The following is an 8,928-nucleotide window of genomic DNA, read 5'->3' as shown; positions in this document are numbered from 1 at the left end:
AACTCCATCTGTAAGTTCCCCTGTAAGGAATATTCCAACCTGAGTTGGAGCAGTATAAGGGATCATCCCACTGAGTGGTGGAGACAACTTGATGGACCAAATGGCCTATTTCTGCCCTCCATCTTCTGCCTTATGATTCTTTTTCCACTTGTTTAGTGCAGTGATCAAATTTGTGTTCAGTCCTCTAGATGGTCTCAAAAGAGCCAGTCCTCAAGCCCTCTCTCAAGCACATGATCTAGCCATCCAAACACCTTCATGGATCTGTGAATGTCCACTCCAAGCTCTCTTCTTTACTCTAAACCATTCAGTGTTCTTACTGTTTTTGTGCACTTTTTCCACTTGTTTAGTGCAGTGATCAAATTTGTGTTCAGTCCTCTAGATGGTCTCAAAAGAGCCAGTCCTCAAGCCCTCTCTCAAGCACATGATCTAGCCATCCAAACACCTTCATGGATCTGTGAATGTCCACTCCAAGCTCTCTTCTTTACTCTAAACCATTCAGTGTTCTTACTGTTTTTGTGCACTCCCATAGTTTACCCTTCCCAATTTTTTTTCATCATCCACTTCCCTGGACTGAATTCCTCATTTTCTTCCTAATTATGTAATATCCGCGTGCAGCCCACAGCTTGCTTCCTCATGGTACACTATGTGACCAATTGTTGCATCATCTGCGAACATCGAAGTCATGGCCACTACAACTACATCTAAATCATTGATCTACATCAGAAACAATGGAACTTATAGAAGGCATGGATAGTAAGTTCACAAACGACACCAACATTAGTGGCATAGTCGGCAGGAAAGAAGGTTCTCTATTTGTTCATTTCCAACCCCGTTTCTGGTTGCACCTCCCCTGCTGCGCCACTGTTTTGTTCTGATTCTGGGCGAGGGAAATGGGATTATATGGCCATCTGCAGCAGTGGTGACTTCCTTGTGTGAGGGAACTGGTGAAGTATCCAATGTTAAACTACATTGTTATTGAAATTACATTTCAACAATATCATCTCAGTTAATGGATTCTGGAGGCATCAAAGTTAAAGATTCAGCCCGCCCTGAGTTCTCACATGTTAGTCCACTGTTCGCCAAGTATTCCCGTAGTGTTTCTGGAGCTGTTCCTAATACATCCTCAGCCATTGTACTTATCACACTTTTCAAGGGTGTCTTCCTGTGTGGCCATGCTTGTACAGTGATTAGTACTCTGCGTGGTGGCCGGAGCAACCTCAGTTCTAATCTGAGCCGTAGCAATGGGTGTTCTTCCCATTTTGCTCCTTATGAATCATCCTTCAATAAGGAATTAATTGATTTGCATGAAAATATTCCCCAGGTGATGAATTTATTCCCTCAAATACCCGCCCTCTCCCATGTCTGTGTTTGATGTATCAGAATACAAACCCATCTCTTCCCGCAGATTTTTCTCCCTCCCACAATCATTAACTCTCCTTTACGTCCCTTCTCCCACTTCGCTGAGGCACTGCACAATCTATCACAAACTTTTATATTCACACCATTTAGTCTCTGCTGTTGCGATCATTGTTGCTGGGGGATCGTGCCCCAATCTCACCAAGTGGGCCTTCAAATCAGTCGATGCATTTAGTTGCCGCAGTTGGGAGATGAATCTTTTACTGACATGGACCAGTGATTGTTGGAGCATCAGCTTCAGGAAAAAGACACAGGATACGTTTGAACAAGAGTCTTTATTGGAAAGGAACAGTTTCTGTCACTGTTTGCATCATTTATTTCATTTGTTCATTCCGTTACAGCGACAGCATTGTGTGCAGTTCTGCACTTCTTGAAGAGATGTGCTCCTACAGGGAGTGGTGCAAAAGGGGTTTACAAGGATATTGCCCGGGTTGAAGAGTATCAGTTACAACGAGAGATTGGACAGACTGGGGTTGTTTTCTTAGAGCGGGGGTGATTGCGAGGGAAGGTGATCGAGATATACAAACTAATGTGGCATATGAACAGGGGAGACTTAAGGTGTTGTTTCTCTTTGATCGATCACCATGGAGCCGTAGATTTAAGGTAAGAGGCAGGCAGGTTTGTTTGGATACTCAGAAAGACATGTTTCAGCCAGCAGATGCTTGGAATCTTTAACTCACTGTCTGTAAGGGCCGTAGATGGAGAAACCTTGAATACTTCATGAAATATTCCGATGTGATTTGTGATGCCAAGGCATACCACGCGATGAGCCAAGTGATGTTAAATAGAATTAGGATAGTTAAGTGGTTGTTTTGTCCAGTGCAGCCACAATAGATTGAAGGACCTTCCACTGTGTGGAAGTCGACAGTAGTTGACTGGTTTGTATCCCTGCGTCTCACGTGGGAGAGCAGCGTTAAACTCCCCGCCGGAGACCATCCCCGTATTCCAGGGATGTTCAGCATTGCCTCGTGGTGGCGGGAACCCAGTTTCGACTCTAGTTTTGTGAGACTCTCCGTATGGAGTTTGCGCGTTCTCCCCAAAGTTGTGCAGTTTCGGTAAATTGCCCCGTCATGGTTCGTCGTAGTAAATGTGGGTTTATGGAGTTAGGGTGGAGAAGTTGAAATCTCGAGTGTTGTTCGGTGCAGAAGCAGTGGGCTGAATGATCTCCATCTGCATTGTAGGGATTCTATGATCTCTGACTCTGAGTTGTTTCTCTCTTAGGAATTTGCAATTGCCCGCTCCGTTTACAGGTGTGGGTTATTACTATCTGTCCTTCCATTCTCGATGGGACATGTCAGAGGAAGGACGGTGCTGTCTGACTCGGTGCTGGGCAGGACTGCAGCCCCCGGGGGAAACAGAGAGTCAGTGAAAGGGCCAACACATGCCTTCTGCAAGCTGCATCTTCTGTCTGTGTTGAAATTTAAATGATTTGATAGATTTCTTCCAGAGTGAAGTGTTTACTGGAAGCAGAAATCTGACGAAGGCACAGGGTAAACCGATCCCGATTTGAGAGCAGTAACAGCAAATACCTTTCCTGCAGTGCTAAGGAGATTGTACAGCACAGAGGAGAGTTTTGCTGCTCTGCATTTGGGTTCGTGGGTCCGGCGTGCTTTCACGAAACTGGGTTTCCAGGGTATAAAGTTATCAGAAAGGGCACAGACTTTGCTTACTGGGGTTCATGGTTGTAAAGATATCCGATATGACACAGACAGGGTTTACCAGGATCGTACAGTGCCTCAGTGGTTGCACTGCTGTTCGATGGGCAGGTTAGGTGGATTGGCCTTGCTAAATTGCTCTGTGCTGTCAGGGATGTGTAGGTTAAACCAGAGTTAATGCAGAGATAGGGCGGCCGCTAGGTCTGGGTGGGATGTTCTTTCAAGGGTCGGTGCAGACTCGATCAGCCGAATGGTACGTTCCACACTGTCGGGATTCTATTATTTGAAAAGAAAGGTCTTGATGGAGCTTACTGGGGTGTTAAAACATTCCAGAGAACAATAACGGGGTTTACCGCGACAGGATTTTGTTCACGAGGGATGTTAGAAAAGTTGGAAATGCCCACACTAGTGAAAGGAATACCTCATGGACATTTTGCAGATGATTTGAGTTTTGGAGAGAGGAAAAAGGGGGAAGTTCCCTCTTTCAAGTGAACCAATAACTAGAAGTCAGACATTCAAAACCATCGACGAAAAATAAAAGATAGGAGCTGAATTCCTGTTGCACCGAAAAACCGTTTCCAAAATATTTTGAAAGACTCGTTTGCAGTCCCATACGGAGTGAATTTCTCAGGGAGAGAGAGAGTCTGTGGGTGGTTGAGGGAATAGGTATCGGGTGTGGTCGGGGGAAGCGTTGAGAAACAATCTCGGACTTGAAATGTAACGAAATTTCGTGAATGTGTGCCGCTGTATAAGATTGAGTAAAACAGAAGCTCATGGCTTTGGAAGATCTGGCATAAATTTCCACGTGATCAATTCTGAATGCAACTGATCAAACTTTATTTAAAATTGTACAGGAAAGATATTCCCTAATGAACAGTTTGCTCGGAGATCCATTTCCAGCCTTAATCAAGTGCCTTAAAAATGCAACAGTAATCACTACCAAGAAGTATAATCCATTTAGTACTCAGTAATCTCCAGCCAAGAAACCCAGGAACAAAGCACGTTAGTTTTGCAGTTTAACCTTCTTCTTATCAGCAGTGCTTTCTTTAAGCTGAAATAAATGCGGGGCAAGTTTAAAAATTAGATAACTCTAATTCATTTTCGACTATTGCAATGAACTGTATGTGTGGGTGCAAAGTACAATGAGCAAAACAGCTTTGCCCTGAATTTTAAGCACGTTCAGGGCCAGCCATATGAGAAAGGTCGTGGCGCTCTAACGCCATCTTCATTTCTACCTCCATAGATGCTTCTGCGCGAGTTGAATATTTGCAGGGTTTTCGTTGACAGCTGAGATATTTCCCCAGGACCAGACCTTTCTCAAACCCAGAAACCAATCTTTTCCAATAAAAGGCTATTGTGCTGAAAAATGCTCTTTATCCTTGTGCTACCGGTACGTGTAAATAAAAGCTGCCCCGGGTGAGGTTGGAGTTCACAGCCTCGGCATTTCTCGCGCCTCTGTACTGTCATAGAAGGACCGCGTGCTCATCGATTGCATCACTGGAGCCACAGAGTAGCTCCGTGCCCTCATTCAGTGTTCCTTCATCACAGTTTGCTGTTTGGTGAGTATTCCTGTTGAGGGTCTGATGGTGCTCCTTACAAACCATCTATCATGGCACTTATTTCCTGCTCCACCTCGTCTCATGATGTGGCGCTGTGACAGTGTAGTGGCCCATTCTTTGCGGTGTGGCAGCATGAGCTTCGGCTCGAGTCCGAGTCAAACCAGTGACTGTTATCCCCAATATTTCCTCTTAATGTATGCTATAGTGATACTGTAAGGGATCAGTTAATATTGCAATAAGACACGCAGAGAGCGGGGTAAGAATTGCCGAGGTTGTGAGATCAAGTCTCACCCAAACCAGGTTGTATTAACATAGGCCTGTCATTCTTGAAATATCAAGCACAGGAAAATGACAGAGGGCGACGTTCAGTGAAACGGACTTTGCTGTGAAAGGCCAGTTTCTGTACTTCCTGAGTTGTAGCGTTCATTATCAGTTTAGGCTCATTTAGGATTTTGAAATTGTCCTCTCTGGAAACAAGTGCGCTTCATTAGTGTGTGTTCAGAAAAGAATTGATCCCAATACGATTACACACAACTCGTTGTTCACCACCAGCAGTCTCCGTTAATAGCTTATCACCTGCCTAGCCAGACCGTTACCCACTCCTTTATCTACCCAATTGTTTTGGACTCTACCCCCACCCATTGCTTACTCTTTAAACATTCCACCTACCCTACCTTCTGAATAAAAACTGACAATAACCTAGCCAAGATCAGCTCCAAGGAAGGGCCACCAGACCGGAAACCTGAACTTTGATTACTCTTCCCATATGCTGCCATATCTGCTGACCGTTTACAGCAATTTCAGTTTTTGGCCGCAATACTGATTCCTGGGAACAGCACTGCCAGACTTGCTGAGCTTTTCCAGCAACTTCTGTTTTTCTTTGTGGTTTTGCAGTTTGTTGTTGCATCTGCCCCACCCACGGAAATTGCAGGGGGAATCCAATTCTTGTCAGTTTAGAGATTCTTCAACAGTCGACATTACAGCTGTGTCCAAATCGAGAATTAGAGCCTACCGCCTAAACTTTACTGAAATGTAGATTTAATTGGGACAATGAAAGGGAACATGATTTTCCCTCCCATCATTCCTTACAGCTTGCCTTCCTATGAATTTACATCGAATGAAAAGAACAGGAACAATAAAGAACTATAGACAGCAAGCACAGGTTTATCCAGTGGGATTATTGAAGAGTATTTTAAACTAATACTCGACGCAAGATTCTGATCAAGATTTCAAAGAACCCTCATTACACCGATGGACAGACAGATGCTTGATGAACGTTGCGAACACATTGGATCATGGCCAACTTTCTACGTGAAACGATCCAACTCAGAAACTAAGGGTGCGCATCTTTGTGTGGTTATAGGCAGTGCATTAATCTCCGGAAGAATTGGTGCGCTGATGTACAGAACCTTCAGATGATTTTCTGAATCCAGTCCTGCAGTGAGAGCACCTGAAAGGTTTCTAATTGGTGTGAATGCATTTATGGGACATCAGGTCCCCAGAACATTATTAGCAGTTTCCACAGTATGGACATTTAAAAGGTTGGTTATTAGTGTGAACCCGCTAGTGAGCAAGCAATTTGGATGACTCTCCGAATCCTCTTCCACACTTGGAGCACCTAAATGGCCTGTCCCCCGTGTGAGTGCGTGCATGTATTTCCAGCTGGGATGGCCAACTGAATCCCTTCCCACAGTACTCACATTTCCATGGTTTGTCCATGGTGCTGGTATCTTTGTGTCTCTCCATGTTGGATGATTTTCTAAAGCCTCTTTTACATAAAAAAAGTGTAATTTATCTGGGCTGAGAATGTTGGAATGGTTATTCAGGCATCGTAATTGGTTAAAGCTCTTTACACAGTCAGTGCACTGCAACAATCTCATTTGGGTGTTTCTGTGTCTCAGGATGAGGTTTTCCCCAATGGACAGAACAGGCAAGCATTTCTATTTCCACATTGAAAAGCTGATGATAATCAGATCCTGACTGGTGATGTTTAGTTTGCATTTGCCATTCACAAATCAGCTTCTCTCAAACCTCTGTAAAAGAAATACAGAATGTCAGTATTTTGCAAAGATTTGTAGCTCGGGTCGTGGGTGAGATTGTTGATTTGCTCACCTTGAAAACAAAAACAAGCCAGCTCGGCGAGCTAGTCAGCAACCTCAATGTCAGTATCACAATCAGTCCATTGATGGAAATTCAGAGCAAATAATTCCAGCTTCTCAGTCAGTCAGGTTGCTTTTGTGAAGTGCCAGTGCAGACGTGGCTGGTGAAAAGGTTTCCTTCCACACTGTAACATTTCTGTGATGGAAAGTTCTTTCCACTCAAACTAATAAAAGCAAAAATAAAGAACGAAGTCATGAGGAAATTCCCAGTGTCTAAGACCTTTTTTTTAACTCCTTATTCATTCATGGGATGAGGGCACCGCTGGCTCGGCCAGCACTTATTGCCCATTCCTAATTGCCGAGGGGGCAGTTATGAGTCAACCACATTGCTGTGGGTCTGGAGTCACATGTAGGCCAGACCAGGTAAGGATGGCAATTTCCATCCCTGAAGGACTTTAGTGAGCCAGATGACTCTTCCAACAATCGGCAATGGATTCAGTCATCATTAGACTCTTAATTCTAGTTATTTATTGAATTCAATTTCTGCCATCTGCCGTGTCAAAATTCAAACACAGGTCCCCAGAACATCACCTTTTTCTCTGGATTAACAATCCAGTGATAATACCACTAGACGATTGCCTCTCCTTATGCTCACGTTACCATTGTGGCAGGTATCAAATGCAATGGTCGGCAGTGTATGCCCAGGGACAGCTGGGCATGGAAGACACTTCTCATGGAGGACAGGCAGGAATGTAGAATTAAAGTAACAATCTGATCAGCCATGATCTTACCAGAATGATACAGAAAGCTTGCTGGGCTGACGACTATTCCAGTTTCCTAAATAAGAATGTTCATTAATAACCCATGTCCCAACTCCTGCGGGTTTACCCAAGTACTACAGAATGCTGTTTTAGCCAGAATTCCCTGACTCGCCCACTCTTCTCCACGTTGAGCAGCCACAGATTAGAAATCAGGGCTGAAGTGATGCAAAACTAGACGTTCAGCTCTCCTACGTATCAGGAGTTGCAGCCACAGCCACTCAACTGAATGTATCTAAGGCCCATGGCAACTCGAGGCTGCATAGGTCAGCTGTGGCTGGGAATGGGTGATGCTGCTAAAAACCCCATGGTTAATTACGGTAACACGCCTGGCGTTTGGACCCAGCTGAGACCGTTGGAACCTCACTCACGATATGACGTTCGGTCGCGCGTGCGCGAATCCCAGTCAAGATGGCAACCACTAAACTGGAACCTTCTTCCGGGGCAAAGGCCTGGATCTGGAAATACAGCACCTGTCGATTCATTTTTAGTTTTCATTGCCTTCCAGAGATGTTTAGAAACCCCTCCCAGGCCACAGTTGTTGCCATCTCTCCCTTTGCACTTTCAATCTTCACCGACTGCGAATGTGACCAAAGAGAGTCTTCCCTCGTCGCCGTCACTCTCAGCAGATACATTCCAAAGAACTCAACAGCACGACGCCTGCGCAGTGCTCTCCTGTAATGTTAATCAGGGACCTTTCCCAGCGCGGGGACTGCTGGGTAACGGCCCTGACGTTGAAAACCCTCAATCAATACAAATTTTACTGTGATAGAGCATTTGGAGAAGGGTGCAGTACAAAAAACGATACAGCACAGAGGCAGGCCCTTCAGCCCTCCAAGCATGCGCTGACAGATTTTACCCTTCCATATTAAAACTGTCTTCTCTTAGAAGATCTACATCCCTCTATTCCCTTCCTATTCATAGACAATGTGTACATAATATTTACTTTTTCAATCTTTCAAGTCTGAATCCATAAATAAGACAATTTTGTTAACTTATTTTAAATAAGTGTCTAGCGGTACCCATCTAAGATTAAAATTGTAACTATATGGCAATGGGTAAATGGAAAGGAGGTAGTGGGATAGTGCTAATGTGTAAATGGTCAGTACTCCAGAACCCTCTCTCTGTCACTTTTAGGCTATTAATTATAGATACTCACTCACCTCTTTTGCATGAATTTGTTTTCCCTCGAATCCACTTCAAACCTCCAATTACTTATTTTAAAAGTGTCCCCCCGGTTATTGATCTCTGTACTAAGGGGAAACGATTTTCCCTATCTAGACAATCTATGCCCTCCAGAGCTTTGTTCACTTCAATCAGGTCCCCACTCAGCCTCCTCTTCCACAAGGAAAACAACCCAGCCTCTCTACTTTTTCTTCAT

General features: G+C 44.3%; 1 long non-coding RNA gene across 2 annotated transcripts; it reads right to left on the bottom strand.

The window, feature by feature from the left end:
• Positions 1 to 3,884: 3,884 nt before the first annotated feature.
• LOC125455325 (uncharacterized) lies at positions 3,885 to 8,222 on the bottom strand. Of its 2 annotated transcripts, none has more exons than XR_007248223.2 (3): positions 7,919 to 8,222; positions 6,743 to 6,953; positions 3,885 to 6,663 (listed from the first exon to the last, which is right to left on the bottom strand). It is a non-coding gene; the product is annotated as an uncharacterized LOC125455325 (long non-coding RNA). The 2 variants fall into 2 exon arrangements; XR_009445148.1 differs by having other exon boundaries at positions 8,021 to 8,222.
• Between the last annotated feature and the right edge of the window lie 706 nt (positions 8,223 to 8,928).

The sequence above is a fragment of the Stegostoma tigrinum genome, unplaced genomic scaffold, assembly GCF_030684315.1.
Source record: "Stegostoma tigrinum isolate sSteTig4 unplaced genomic scaffold, sSteTig4.hap1 scaffold_636, whole genome shotgun sequence".
Taxonomy (NCBI): Eukaryota; Metazoa; Chordata; class Chondrichthyes; order Orectolobiformes; family Stegostomatidae; genus Stegostoma; species Stegostoma tigrinum.
Note: the sequence above shows the minus strand (reverse complement) of the source record. Positions and strands in the feature narration are given on the sequence as shown.